At 48.4% G+C, this 15,704-nt stretch overlaps 1 long non-coding RNA gene across 3 annotated transcripts; it reads right to left on the bottom strand.

Moving 5' to 3' along the window:
* Nucleotides 1-10,599: 10,599 nt before the first annotated feature.
* Nucleotides 10,600-15,164, bottom strand: LOC120974996 (uncharacterized). Of its 3 annotated transcripts, none has more exons than XR_012201937.1 (6): nucleotides 14,732-15,164; nucleotides 13,501-13,571; nucleotides 13,076-13,408; nucleotides 12,736-12,977; nucleotides 12,588-12,659; nucleotides 10,600-11,663 (listed from the first exon to the last, which is right to left on the bottom strand). It is a non-coding gene; the product is annotated as an uncharacterized lncRNA (long non-coding RNA). The 3 variants fall into 3 exon arrangements; XR_012201938.1 differs by having other exon boundaries at nucleotides 10,600-11,623; XR_005770704.3 differs by lacking the exon at nucleotides 10,600-11,663 and having other exon boundaries at nucleotides 11,670-12,659.
* Nucleotides 15,165-15,704: the final 540 nt, after the last annotated feature.

Genomic DNA, 15,704 nt, shown 5'->3' with positions numbered 1-15,704 from the left:
AATTCTTCTGATTCAAATTATCAGGAAACTTCACCTTCCTCTGGTGATTCTATGCAATCTAACCTGCCGGCTTTCAAGACCGCACCCGGGTAACGATGATCATCTTGTGTTGTGCTTATCTTTACTCATGCTTTTCTACTAACCTTTTGTCCTTTCAGTGCCCAGGCAAAGCTCAGCAAGAGGGCAAAGAAGAATAAACCGGTCGAAGAGCCGGTCCTGACTGAAGCGGAAACTTCAGCTCAAGAGCCGCCATTTCCCTTTGCTCCTGAAGCCACCGCTCCAACCGACGAGCCAGTCATAGAGACTTCCGCTAACCCGGAGATCCCCAGCCCAGCTCAGCCGGCCGATGACCCGGACGTCGTAATCACCCGGACAGAGTTTGTCGAGCCGGGGAGACCCACTGCGCTGGCCAAATGCTCCGCCAAAGAAGAAATGTTGGAGCGCCGCAGGGCCAGGCTGGAGATCACTGACTATGCGAATTTGAGCATTGGAGACATCGTCTCAAGTTACATTGGTCAAGTGCACAACAGCCGGGACTTAGAGATTGACATGGTAAAGCAAATACAGCAAAAATCTGAGGTACCACTCTCTTGCTTACTCCATAGTCATTCTCCCCATGCTAGCCCCCAAGTCTACCACTGATGATAGAATATGTTGTAGACTTAACTTCCGGCTTACTTTCATGAACCGGCAATTTGTAAAGAGAACCTTTCTACATGCATTAGCCCCCAAGTGCCAAGTGTCTTTGCTTGGAAAGTGCTTGGGACTTTAATGTTGTATAATAATTACTCATACTATAACCCGGAATTTGTACAGGCTGCTTGCAAGAAATTTGAAGCTGAGATCTCTGAGCTGAAGAACCGCCTGAAGACTCAGGAAACTGAGACCCGGAAGGCCAACGCTAAATTTGAGTTCAGTGTTGCTGCACAAGAGAAGCTGAAGAAGAAGTTTGAAACCGAAAGGAAGACTTGGGCCGAGGAGAAAGCTGCTCTGGTCAGCCGGGCCGAACAGGCGGAGGCGGCTCTGACGGAGAGAACCGCCGAACTCTCCGGCTTAAAACGCCATGTGTCACAGATGGTCGCCGCAATCTTCGGTAAGTCATTCTGCAGGCTTTCAACAAGTTTACATTCTTTATGTCTCATAAGTCCCATCATTGCTAGCGGCTTACCTTACTTTGTTAAACAGGTCCCAGAAGCGCCAACCTCAATCAGAATGTGCTAACCAAGCTGAAGGTCGTGTACACCTTGGTGGAGCAACTCTACAACGGGTCACAGCGCGCCTTGGCCGTTGTGGCCCTGTCCAATGAGGTTCCGACTCACCTGGCGGACGTACTTCGGCGGCTTGCCGTTCTTCCTCAGCGTTTCCAAGAGCTACGACGGGCCTCTGCAAGAGCCGGAGCCATAGCTGCTCTGAGCCGGGCCAAGGCTTTCCTCCCGGAGCTAGACCTGGCGGAGATCGCGCTTGGATACCCCAGTCTGAAGGAAGACGGTACTCCCTTTGATCAAAAAGACTTTGCTGCCTGTGTGAAGAGTGTGCACCCTGTGGCTACCTCGATTGGGAATGACACCGACCTTACCAAGTATCAGTCGGGCTATGACTCGGAGAATCAGAGGATCCCCACTCCACGCTACGAAGCAATCAGCTTGATCCCTCCGACTCGTAAGCATACCTTCGCCCCAGAAGTTGACCCGGCCGGGTTAATTGACGAGGAGGCTCAATTTGAAGCTTTGAGCGGCATTGACTGGAAATCGTCAACCTTCCAGGTCATGGGAATAGCCGGAGGAGTGGAGAGGGATGAGCCGGAAGCTTCGACCCGGCAAGCATCTTGACTCTTAGGCGGCCCATGGTTACGCCTTTAAAACAATGCCTCACCTTTTGGACTCGGGGAGCCTTGTAATAGAGTAGGACAAACATTTTAACCTTGTCGTGCCATCGTGCACGTGTTGAATGCTTAACTCCATTGAAGTTGCTTCCTTATATTCCTCCGGGTCATAATTGATCATTTATTGTCCTTAAGCTCGAATAGCTGTCTTTAACCATCCTGCATAGAAAACAAATCACAAGTCTCTAGGCGGCTTACCGCACTGAGAATCATAGACCTTATATATATAACCCGGAACATGAACTAAAAATCACCAAAGACTGGCCCTCAATTATATCTTTGATGTAACCATAATAGCATACTTACAAGCCTTCAAGTATATTTCCGGTTTATGTAACCCGAATAATGAGGTGAAGATCTCAACTCCGGTTTACCAGCATCAAGAATACTTACTATGTGTTATCAACGTTGTGAATCAAAATTAAGTCGGCAAAGGAAAAGCCGCCCTTGCACACTGTTGATGTGACCAACAGAACTTGTTGTAAGTCAGAAGATCAAAAACTTAGGGGCTTCCGGTTCGAATACGACCAGAGAACCGTCCCAAAGGGGTTAAGCTAAGATTCGAATGCGATCATATAGCCCCCAGTGGCTTTGGCGATGCCAATCAAGAGGGTACCGACAGCTATGTTCTCTTTGGTTCGAATACGACCCATGTTTGAACAGGAAGCCCCCAAATGACCTTAAGAGTTGTTTAATGACGCTGATTCGAATACGATCGACGTCGGTTCCCAAAGGGGGTTGAGCTATGATTCAAATATGATCAAAGAAAACTCCCCAATGAGCTTGGCACTTTGCCAATCAAGTGGGTATCGACAATTATGTTCTCTTTGGTTCGAATACGACCTATGTTTGAACAGGAAGCCCCCAGTTGATTATATTGTTTACGGCTAGATTCGAATACGATCATAAGCCAGATCCACCTCCAAGTGACCATGTGATGTTGTAATGGAAATAACACGTTTACCTTTGGAGGAGAAAAGGACAGAGGTCCTGCTTTATTATTTAACATAATATATACATGGCTATAGAAATATGTACATTATGAGAGCCGGTAGCTCAATTGTAATAAGGCCGAAGCTGAGCTATGTTCCACGGCCGACGGGTCTCTTCCTCCGACTTGCGTGAATCTTTATGCTCCCGAACGTCAATAAGGTAGTATGACCCGTTGTGCAAGTTCTTGCTGACCACAAAGGGCCCTTCCCAAGGCGGGGATAGCTTGTGTGCATCTGTTTGATCTTGGAGGAGCCGGAGCACCAGATCACCTTCCTGGAAGACCCGGGACTTAACCCGGCGGCTGTGATAACGGCGCAGGTCTTGTTGGTAAATCGCTGAGCGAGCTGCTGCCACGTCACGCTGTCCGTCCAACAAGTCAAGAGCATCTTGGCGCGCCTGTTCATTATCCGCCTCAACATAAGCCGCCACTCGAGGCGAGTCATGACGGATGTCACTGGGGAGGACTGCCTCCGCTCCATAAACCATGAAGAAAGGCGTGTAACCCGTAGACCTGTTAGGAGTAGTATTGATGCTCCATAACACGGAGGGTAACTCCTCCACCCAACAACCCGGCGTCCGTTGCAAAGGGACCAAAAGCTGGGGCTTAATGCCCTTCAAGATCTCCTGATTAGCTCTCTCAGCTTGACCATTGGATTGAGGATGAGCCACTGATGAAACATCAAGTCGAATATGCTCTCGTTGACAAAACTCCTCCATGGCGCCCTTAGACAGATTGGTACCATTGTCAGTTATAATGCTATGTGGAAAGCCGAAGCGAAATATCACCCTTTTCATGAACTGAACCGCCGTGGCCGCGTCACACTTGCTAACTGGCTCTGCCTCAACCCACTTTGTGAACTTGTCAACTGCCACCAAAAGGTGGGTCTTCTTATCCTTGGACCTTTTAAAAGGCCCAACCATATCAAGCCCCCAGACCGCAAATGGCCAAGTGATTGGTATCATCCTCAGCTCCTGAGCCGGTACATGAGCCCGTCGCGAGAACCTCTGGCAACCATCACATTTACTGACCAAGTCCTCCGCATCAGCATGAGCTGTCAGCCAATAAAACCATGACGAAAAGCCTTGGCCACAAGAGATTTTGAGCCGGCATGATGGCCACAATCCCCCTCGTGAATCTCACGCAAAATATCTTGGCCTTCCTCAGGGGAAACACAACGCTGGAAAGTTCCAGTGACACTGCGACGATGTAGCTCACCATTGGTAATGACCATTGACTTAGACCGTCGTGTTATTTGTCTGGCCAAAGTTTCATCCTCAGGCAAATCTCTCCAGGTCATGTAAGCCAAGTATGGTACTGTCCAGTCCGGGGTGATGTGGAGAGCCGCCACCAACTGTGCTTCCGGGTCAGGGACAGCCAAGTCTTCCTCTGTAGGTAACTTAACAGAAGGGTTATGCAAGATGTCCAAGAAAGTATTAGGCGGCACCGGCTTTCGCTGAGAGCCCAGCCGGCTTAGTGCATCAGCCGCCTCGTTCTTCCTGCAATCGATGTGCTCTACTTGGTAACCCTGAAAATGTCCAGCAATGGCATCAACTTCACGGCGATAAGCCTCCATGAGAGGGTCCTTGGAATCCCACTTGCCTGATACTTGTTGAGCCACTAAGTCTGAGTCACCGAAGCACCTTACCCGGCTCAAGCTCATCTCCTTAGCCATCCGAAGACCATGGAGCAAGGCCTCGTACTCAGCCGCATTGTTAGTACAAGGAAACATCAACCGTAGCACATAATGAAACTTGTCACCTTTAGGGGAAGCCAATACAACTCCAGCCCTCGAGCCCTCCAATTGCCTAGACCCGTCGAAGTGAATAGTCCAATATGTATTATCCGGCTTTTCTTCAGGCACCTGTAGCTCTATCCAATCGTTGATGAAATCCACCAAAGCTTGAGATTTAACAGCAGTGCGCGGTACGTATTTCAGACCATGAGGCCCAAGCTCTATAGCCCACTTAGCCACTCTTCCTGTGGCTTCTCTGTTTTGGATGATATCTCCAAGGGGAGCAGAACTAACCACAGTGATGGGGTGACCTTGGAAATAATGCTTAAGCTTCCGGCTTGCCATGAACACACCATAAACAAGCTTCTGCCAATGCGGATACCGCTGTTTGGACTCGATGAGCACTTCACTGACGTAATAAACCGGCCACTGAACCGGATACTCCTTACCCTCTTCCTTGCGCTCCACCACCACAGCCACACCGACGGCTCGTGTGTTAGCAGCTACATACAGTAATAAGGGCTCCTTGTCAACCGGAGCAGCAAGGACTGGGGCCTCAGCCAGCTGTCTCTTCAAATCCTCAAAAGCAGTATTAGCAGCATCATTCCAGACAAAGTCATCAGTTTTCTTCATCAACTGGTACAGTGGCATGGCCTTTTCACCCAAACGGCTTATAAACCGGCTCAAAGCAGCGATGCGGCCAGCTAGACGCTGGACGTCGTTGATGCACGCCGGCTTAGCCAGAGAGGTGATTGCCTTTATCTTTTCCGGGTTAGCTTCAATGCCTCTGTTAGAAACCAGGAAACCCAAGAGCTTGCCTGCAGGAACACCAAAAACACACTTGGCCGGGTTAAGCATCATCTTGTAAACCCGGAGATTATCAAAGGTTTCTCTAAGGTCATCTACCAGGGTCTCCTTCTCCCTGGACTTAACCACGATATCATCCACATAGGCATGAACATTGCGCCCAATCTGGTTATGAAGACAATTCTGCACACAACGCTGGTAAGTCGCCTGTGCACTCTTGAGTCCAAAAGGCATAGACACATAACAGAAGGCTCCAAAGGGAGTGATGAACGCCGTCTTCTCCTGGTCCTTAACTGCCATTTTAATCTGATGGTATCCAGAATACGCATCCAAGAAACTTAAACGCTCACAACCCGCCGTGGCATCAATGATTTGATCAATACGGGGGAGAGCAAAAGGATCAGCCGGACACGCCTTGATTAAGTCCGTGTAGTCCACACACATCCGCCAGGTGCCATTCTTCTTGAGCACGAGCACCGGGTTAGCTAACCATTCTGGATGAAAGACTTCGACAATTAACCCGGCCGCCAAGAGCCGGGCCACCTCCTCACCAATGGCTTTCCGCCTCTCCTCATTAAACCGCCGAAGGAATTGCCTGACCGGCTTAAATTTCGGATCAATCTTAAGAGTGTGCTCAGCGAGTTCTCTAGGTACACCTGGCATGTCAGAAGGTTTCCATGCAAAAATGTCCCTATTCTCACGGATGAACTCGATGAGCGCGCTTTCCTATTTTGGATCCAGATTGGCACTGATGCTGAACTGCTGAGATGAGTCACCTGGAACGAAATCAACAAGTTTAGTCTCATCAGCTGACTTAAATTTCATTGCCGGGTCATGTTCCGTGGTCGGCTTTTTCAGAGATGTCATGTTAGTTGGGTCAACATTGTCCTTGTAAAACTTCAACTCCTCTGTTGCACAAACGGATTCTGCATAAGCCGCATCACCTTCTTCACACTCCAAGGCTATCTTTCGGCTGCCATGAACCGTAATGGTCCCATTGTGACCCGGCATCTTGAGCTATAAGTATACGTAACACGGCCGTGCCATGAATTTGGCATAAGCCGGCCGCCCAAATATGGCATGATACAGACTTCTTATCTTGACCACCTCAAAGGTCAATTTTTCCACCCTGTAGTTGTACTCATCTGCAAAGGCCACTTCCAGTTTGATCTTACCAACTGGATAAGCCGACTTACCAGGCACCACACCATGGAAAACAGTATTGGACTGGCTGAGGTTCTTATCAATCAACCCCATACGACGGAAGGTCTCATAATAGAGGATGTTGATGCTGCTGCCTCCATCCATGAGCACCTTAGTGAACTTATATCCTCCCACCTAAGGGGCCACCACCAGGGCCAGGTGACCCGGATTATCAACCCGGGGAGGGTGATCCTCCCTACTCCACACAATAGGCTGCTCAGACCATCTTAAATAGCGTGGAACCGCCGGCTCAACAGCATTCACAGCCCTCTTATGAAGCTTCTGATCTCGCTTACACAGACTCGTGGTAAACACATGATACTATCCACCATTGAGCTGCTTTGGATTGGTCTGGTATCCCCCCTGTTGCTGTTGATGACCCTGGCCGGATTGCTGATTAAAGCCCCCTTGAACATTCTGAGGATTGGAATTTGAGCCGCCGCCCGGGCCATGAAAGCCGCCAGCGCCTGGGCCGCCGTCCGAGCCATTGTTGCCATTAAAGGCATTGGAATTCTTAAAGGCCTTCATGATTGCGCAATCTTTCCATAGATGAGTAGCTGGCTTCTCCCTAGAGCCATGCCTTGGACAGGGCTCATTCAACAACTGCTCAAGCGTTGGGCCAGAACCGCCGGCTCGGGGAGGTGGCCTCCCCTTACGTCGCTGGTTGTTACCCTGTGAGCTGGCATTGGCCACAAACTCCATGCTACCATCAGCCTTACGCTTATTACCTCCTTGGTTCGCCGGGTTATGCTGAGGACCCTTGCCGTTGCCGTTCTTCTTTCCCTTCCCTGTCCTTTCATCATCTGACGCGGGGTCCTTGGTACTACCAGAGTCGGCGTACTTGACGTGAGCCGCCATCAGCGTACCCATATCATTGCAGTCGCGCTTGAGCCGCCCGAGTTTCATCTTCAGGGGCAGGAAACGACAATTCTGCTCCAACATTAAGACTGCAGAGCTGGCATCCATCTTATCAGATGAATGTATTATCTCTTTGACCGGCGAACCCAATGTGTCATAGACTCACCCTCCTGCTGTTTACATTAGTCAAATCCACAATTGACATAGACTGTCTACAGGTATATTTGAAGTTTTGGATGAACCGGGCTTTCAGCTCAGCCCAAGACCCGGTAGAATTCGGTGGCAGCCCTTTCAACCAAGTGCGGGCAGTCCCATCCAACATCATGGTGAAGTACTTGGCCATCGCCGCTTCGCTGACCTCCAGCAATTCCATAGCCATCTCATAACTCTCGATCCAGGCTCCGGGTTGTAAATCTGCCGTGTAATTAGGCACCTTCCTAGGCCCTTCGAAGTCCTTGGGTAGACGTTCATTGCGGAGAGCCGGCACTAAACAAGGGACACCTTCAGTTCTCGTAGGGATACCCACGTCGACGGAAGCCATCGGATAAGCCGGGGGTGTCTGGTAAGCCGTCAACTGAGGCACTTGCTCCGCCTCTTGTCGTGCTCGGTCTTGGTCTACTACGTGAAAGGCTCCGTTATGAGCCGGGCCGTGGCCAGGTGGCAAGTCATGGCGTCGGACATTACTTGAGCCGGTCGCAGCGACCATGTGCCTGCTATAACTCGGGCTCCGGCCTGGACGAGGGGTTGAATGGATCCTGTCCCGGCTATAAGAATACGCCTCTTGCTGCGCCAGAGCTGTCTGAAGGAGTTCTCTGACCCGGCGGGTTTCAACCGCCGTTGGAGAGTCACCATCCATCGGGAGAGCCGCCAGCCGTGCTGCCGCGGCGACCATGTTTTCCAACGGGTTGGCATAATGACCCGGTGGTATTGGCACGTACTGAGGCGGGGCAGGGTTCACCCGGGGAGGTCCCATCACTTGGGGCTGAATTGGTGTCCCAGCCCTGGGCACTATGATCTCCGGCGGGTTACTAGACCCTGCACCCGGCGTGTTGAAGAGGTTTCGAGGATCGTAAACCGGAGGGAGCCGAGATTGGGCCTTTTGATGCCTCCTTCGCATGACCTCATTGGACGCGTTCTAATCCATCGTGAGCCGGAAGGACTGTGCCTGAATCAACTGAGTCTGGGCGTCGAGAGCCGCCCTCTCTGCAGCCATCCTGATCCCCTCCGCCGCCAGATCCTCCTTGGCCTTTGCTAGATCCAACTTTAACTGAGCCACCTCCGCGTCATGTTGAACTTGATCCGCCGGATCCACCGCAGCGGTCAATAGGACCGTCATCTTGTCTGTGAGATCCATCAGCACCTGAGCCGGTGAAGGCACCGGGCTTCCTGACCCGGAGGTGGGGTTTTGAATAGGTTGCGCACCGGCCATGAAGATTCCAACCCGGCTCGGCGGTTCAAAGGGGTCCGGAATGCTGTCGCCATGGGAACAACCCCTGAACCTGCCATCTTGAAGTTGATACAACGAGTTTGACTCATCCGTAGACGACTCGCCGTCAGAGCCGGCGGCCGTCTCATCACCAGATCCAGATCCTTCAGAGAATCCTCCATGGACACATCCCACAAAAGCATGCTTCAAGGCAGGTAGAGCCCGGGCGGGTCGTGCACGCTGAGCCGTCTCGATGAGATCGGCGCAGAGATCCGGCTCAGGGCCCGGCTCACCAATCTTGCCAATGAAGACATGAATTCCGCCGAAGGGGACCCGGTACCCGTACTCAATTGAGCCGGCGTCGGGGCCCCAGTTTGCATCATCGATGTAGAGCTTCCCGCGACGACTCTTGGTCATCCGGCCCACAGCGTATCCCTTGAGCCCTTCGAAGCTGCCCTTCAAGAACTCAAATCCACCGTGCGCTGACCCCACGGTGGGCGCCAACTGTCGTGGAATTATCACGGCAGATGTCCTCGAGCTAGGACTTAGTCGTGGAGCCATCGCAGCTAGGAAGCTTAAAGGGGTTAAACGGGACAAGGAACACGGGGGTTATACTAGTTCGGCCCCTTACGGTGAAGGTAAAAGCCTACGTCCAGTTGAGGTGGTATTGATGATGGTTTCGATGACCAGGGAGCTTAATCGCAATGCCTAGCCCTCGACGAGATCTTACTTGTCCCAAAACCGCCGCCGGGTCGTCCCTTTATATAGAGAGGTTGATGCCCAGCGGCTCTCAGAGTCCCGGCCGGCTCATAAGAGTGTCCGGCTCGGACTCTCAACTATTCTTGCCTTACACTACAAGTTCCACCATAATGGCGGTTATCACTACGGGCCTTAAGCCACCTCCGGGTCTTAAGCCCATTATCTAACCCGTCGTCTTCAAGCTTGGTACTGGGCTTTGCGTGATGACCATTATGACGTAACCCGGCCCCTCTTGGGCGGGTGACTCTAATGGTTATATCCTCAACAATCGTCGTCTTCTGATCCTCACCTGATCTGGTGAGTTTATGATCTTGACGAAGATCTGCGTGCCACCTCAGAGGCACCTCCCGAGCCTTGGTTCCAATGTAGTTGGTTGGTTGTGTTGGAACCCGCGGGCTCAAGGGTGGCAGGGCCCGCTCTGCTGGCATCAGGCAAGTTGCCCCGGCAAGGCTCTTGCCGGGGCCGCGGAGGCTGCCCCGGCAAGGGTCTTGCCGGGGCAGTCCACCTCGCCCTCTTGCTCTTTCGTGTTCTCTGGTCTTGGCGTTGCCTCTGGTCGCCTTGTGCCTTCGACTTCCCTCCTCTGCCCTGCTCAGTGTGGCCGTGGGCGCGGCTCCAACTGTCAATGCACAAGTAAAGGGGTAGAAAGGAGTGCCCCTACTTTTGTACACCGACAAGCTATGATGATCATCCAAGGCATAAACAATATATAGACATTACGTATGTGACAAAGTATACTATTAATCCAACTGCATTGTCTACTACTATTACTCCACCCCAAGACCGTTGTGCAGCATGCATCTCAAAGTATTAAGTTCATGATAAACAGAGTAACACATTAAGCAAGATGCCATAATGTAGACAAAGTAAGATTGAACCTACTACAAAGCACATCTTCCACTAAAGACTAGTAAGCATGCACGTGCAACACACGTCTCTCAAATATAACACATGCTTTTAGAAATCTATTTACTCCTGAAGTTGATTTTTTATCGAATTGATTTTTATTTAGTTCCCCCACCCAAATACGGTATCATGGGCCTAACGGTTTAAGCATGAGAGTGCAATGTACGATTCACACACACAACAATTTTTTAAATCGACAAACCATGAAAATATGTGACTGAATATATTTTTTCTTTTGGGATTTTATGACATTCCAAAATAAATTTTCATGCGCGGAGCACGTGCTCCTAGGAGCCCAAATGGATTTCCCATGTTTTCTATAGCTTCATACTCATCAGACATATACTGTATTATGCAATAAAGAATATCCAAAAATCTTAATAATTTGAATTAAAATTTAACTTCCAATGGGTTCTTTATATTATTCACAACCTAAAGCATTCCTTGACTGACTTGATAAAAAAATGACACCCGTCGGACACACACACGCACACGCCGTGGCCACACACACCACTGACACACTCTCTCATCTTGCTCCCGGACAAGCAGCGCCTCCGCCCTCCCCACTGCATCGCGCCGCCGGCACAGGGATCCTCCCTTGTTGCGCGCTGCTTCGGCAGGGACTGCCCCTCTGCCTCCCCAGTCCCCATCGCTGCTGAGACGGCCGCCCTTCTCTTGCCTCTCCACCTCCGTCGACGGAGGCGCAGACTTCCTCTCCACCAGATCCTCGGTCGTGGACTCGACATGAGAGCTGAAGGGCTCCCCTACGCCTACCTCCTCCTCCCGCGGGACAAGACGCAGAATCGGAGCGAGCGCCGAGGAGCACCGGCTAGGACGCCTTGCTCCGATGGGTTGGGCGTGTCGCGAGCCTCACCGTGGCCAAGTACCACATGCTCCAGAGTGGATGGTCGACGCCCTCCCCACCTGGCCACCTCACCCGTGACTGGTATTTCGTCATCCCGCCTCTGCTCAATTCGGCTCCGTCCGATGGCGCTGCTTGCGCCTTGATGACGCCGCCGTAGCCACAGCCCCACGCCTCGCACGATGGCCGCCAGAAGCCTATGCCTTGGCCGCTTTAGCTATTGTGCGTAAGCGTGATCTAATAATCAGAAATGTTGTAATGTAATCCATTGCTCATGCAATTCTATAGTCTGTGGAAACTGCTCTTTTACACTGGTACAATTGCAGTCTTAAGTTGGAACTTATTTGTAGTTTATTCAGTGACTACATAATATCTCTATATAATGCCATACCAATAAGGCATATTTGATTAGTCTTGCTTGGTCTGAACATTCTTAAATGTAATTCAGGATGCTCTAGCTAATCTTTTTTCTCATTTCTGACAAGATGCATTGTTGTTTATCTGAACAACAGTTTCATGGCATGAAAAATAACATATACATAACAATGCATTCCATGGGGCTGCAGTACTGGAAAATTTCCTGATCGTTGAGGCAATCAACATGCATTTGCATAGCTTCTGTAACTCAAATGAATGCTATGTAAATAATATTTTTTTCGTCTAACTATTATCAAAATGCATGCAGGTTTAGCTCTGACAGAATCAAGTCAATCAACTATGGGACAGGTACAGTATGCAGTTGGGTTCTAGTGTTTAGCTACAGTGCAGGTACATCTTCCTTGCTTAGTCTAATTGTGATTGTCAAATGTTCCTTGATTGCTAGATTTTTGTGAAATCTTCTTGTGCATATGTGAAGGGAAGCAAGCTTGGATTCACTGGATGATGTATACACACCAAGTGCACCTCGCTTTCATAATAGCAAGCAACCTCATATTGAGGTACGTTCTCTTCGCTTGCAGCCTTTTTAAGAGTTTGGTTTTTCCAGTTAGTCTCTTCTGATGGTGATGCTTGATAAGTGGTGTTTATCAGCGTGTTGTCTCAGAAAATCGCTTTCTCCGGTGGTTGATAATTTTAGCTCTATATGCTTGTGTTGCAAACAGCAGAAGCAACTGGACAACCATTTGTTTCATAAACTCAAACCATTGAACTTAAAAACATCACCTTCCGCAGCTGGTGTGTATCGCAGTTGAGTGAAAGCAGATTGCCCAGTGGGCTTCTCCGCAGTGTGAAAATCTGTCAGAAAGAATTGATCATAGATATGATTATACTTGTGACTGCTACATCATAAAGAACAGAAAAATGGACAAACCAGGTGATATGGCCACGGGTGTCTTAGATGGAGTGCGCTTTCAATTTAGAAAGGAGATGTAGCTTTGTTATTATCCCTTGCCTCGTGTCTTCCTTTTAATATCTCATCCCTGTTTAGTGCATACCTCTCCTTTCCCTTTGTTTCTTTAATTCTTTTGGATCTGCTTTTTGACCTGTCTCCAAGAAAATCTTCAGGCTCTATAAGGTCCAAGTAGGTAAGAGTTGGTGATATATTTATTTACCCTGGGTAAATAGCAAATCAAGTAAATAAGAAAGTCTTGTACATCTCATTTTGGAAATTTCAGAAATGATCAAGAGGTGAAGTCCACTTTGATTTTTACCTTGTGCAGACTTAGGTTTGTTGTAGGTCCTTGTAGTCATAGTTTTCTTTAAAAAAAATCATACATCATCGAACCATGCTGAACTCACATGTACAGAGTATGCTGTCATCATCTTACATAGCATCTTCTATAAATCGTACACAAAATTTCGGAATCTGAACTACACAACTTTGAAACAAACTAAAAAGTTATCAGCATCTGCACTAAACATTGGTAAGTTAGCTTTAGGAGAAACATACTCAAAGAATATCTGAGTTGGCCATTATTCATCTTGACAGTAAGGCACGATAGTCATTAAATTCGTATTACGATTCTTCATGCCAACACTACAACCTACAACAGTAAATCATATATATAACTATGTCCGAAACTTGACATCATACAATGTGGAAGAAGGAATTAAATTGCCAAACATATATACATACCTTACTCTTTAACTGCGTTTACTCGATTGCTGAGTCTGATGAATTGCTACATAAATAGCCCAAATGATTGCCTGGCCATATGTAATGTTGGTAAACATACAATGTAAGTACCAGAATTCGATCAGAATAAAACTTCGGCAAACCAACATTTAGTTATTTAAATAAAAGTTCACCTTATTGAGTACAGAAGTGGCACTTGGATTAAGCATTTGAAAAACATTAATGCATGGTACCCAATACCAATTGGCAGGCCAACATATAAGAACAAATTTTGCTTAATTGTATTTCAGATATATAGAGAAGCATGTACTGATTTTTATTTGCACAAAATGATTAGTCGTAGATTGTCATAGAGATTTTGTAGTCATTTCATTCAAATGGCTTAAAACTAACATAAAAATGTGGCAATCCATTGGCACAAATAGACTTCATACAGTACTCTCAAGTCTACAATACAATACCAATTGGCAAGCCAACATTCAGAGAAGGATCTACTGAACTTAGGTTGTAGAAATTCAGAGAAGCATGTTCTGGATTTAGCAAGTAGAAATTCAGAGAAGCATGAGTGGAGGAGCCGATTCTACCGTTTCGTGTATGTTGTCTATCTTTTCCTATTATTAGTTGGGATGTCACTTTTTCTGTCTTCCATGCTCAGGGTCTTTTGATATAGAACTTGTTGACTATCTCACTTCCATGCTACAAAAGATAGGCATCTCCTAAATTATGTTTGCTAATTCTTTCATTTAGCCAAGTTGGATGTCAGTCCTCCCAATTATGTGCTTATATAATAACAGAACATATTAGAGAATAGAGATATTTTCAGTGACATGCATTCTGTTTCATGCAAAGCACATAAACTCTATATTATAGGCCATTGCATTTTGTTTACTCGGTATATTAAGAAATAGGAGTACAATTGTAGTCATGTTTTTTTATGTTACTCTTTGTATTTATGAATTTTGACCCAAATCTGCCACGAGGTGAACTTTGACTGATGTCCGTCATTTTGGTCAATATTTATTTTGTTGTCTCAATCGCAGATTCTTCTAATTACGGTACTCCTAATAATTGAATATGTGGGGAGAGTCAGTGTTCCATGAAACCAGATTGCTTTCCTTGCTACAGAGTATGAGCCACCTAGGTTTGTTTCCCGTCAGCTAACTTCCTACGCAAAGCCGGCGGCTTGATGTTGAGGTAAAGTCTTAAAGAAAATTCTGATCGAAGCTTGTACCTGATCAAAGTTTGATGGCTTGGTGGCGAGGGCGTCAACATGGCGACGGCGGCAGCCCGCGCTCGCATCCGTTGGTCAGCAGAGGAGAGCAGCAGGCGGCCACGGCGCCGCGCGCTCACTTCCGTGGGCCAGCAGAGGTGAAGCCGACGGTGGCGCCGGAGACTCTCGCTCCGTCGCTCGCATCCATGGGGCAGCGTAGGAGAGGCAAGTGGCGACGGCGGTCTGTGCTCGCGTCATTGGGGCAGTAGAGGAGCGGATGGCGGCGAATGAGTCCCGTGTTTGCGTCTGTGGGGTAGCAGAAGAGGAGCGGACAAGGGACAACGGCAGTGTCGATCCGCGCTCACGCCCATAGGCAGCAGACAACAGAGGAGGAGCGGCGGGCGGTGGCGGCGATCTGCGCACGCGTCTGTGGGGTAGCAGAGAGACGACGTGTTGTGAGGGCAAAGAGAAAATTACGGGATAGAAACCCCCTATCCACGTTAAGTGAGGGCGAACCAGTGTGCCGGGCAGTCTGCTTGGCAGAACATTTAATCTGGGACGTTCATGTGCGTGGCAGACCCTTGATGTGATATGGACTATTAGATGCTATTTAGTTGGATTGATCTAACGCCTCTGATAATCCTGTGTACACTTTGTGGTGTGTCTCTAAGGGAATTCATGTTTGCTCTTTTAATAGTAGTGTAGATAAATCTATCTAATTGGCCAAAAGAAATAGATAGATCAAAGAGAAATACAAAACTATAAAATTACGCAGCAAATAAATGTCAAGAGACTCAAATAGTTCAATGGATAATTCTGATCATAAACCCACAATTCATTGGATCCCAACAAACACACCACCAATGATTACATCGGATTGATCTCAGAAGTGATCATTGTATTGAAGATCCAGAGAGAGAGAGAGGGAGAGAGAGAGAGAGAGCCATCTAGCTACTACTATGGACCCATAGGTCTTGGAGGAACTATTGACACA

Source organism: Aegilops tauschii, chromosome 2 (genome assembly GCF_002575655.3).
Source record: "Aegilops tauschii subsp. strangulata cultivar AL8/78 chromosome 2, Aet v6.0, whole genome shotgun sequence".
In the NCBI taxonomy this organism is placed as follows: domain Eukaryota; kingdom Viridiplantae; phylum Streptophyta; class Magnoliopsida; order Poales; family Poaceae; genus Aegilops; species Aegilops tauschii.
This window is presented reverse-complemented; position numbering and strand designations above follow the sequence as displayed.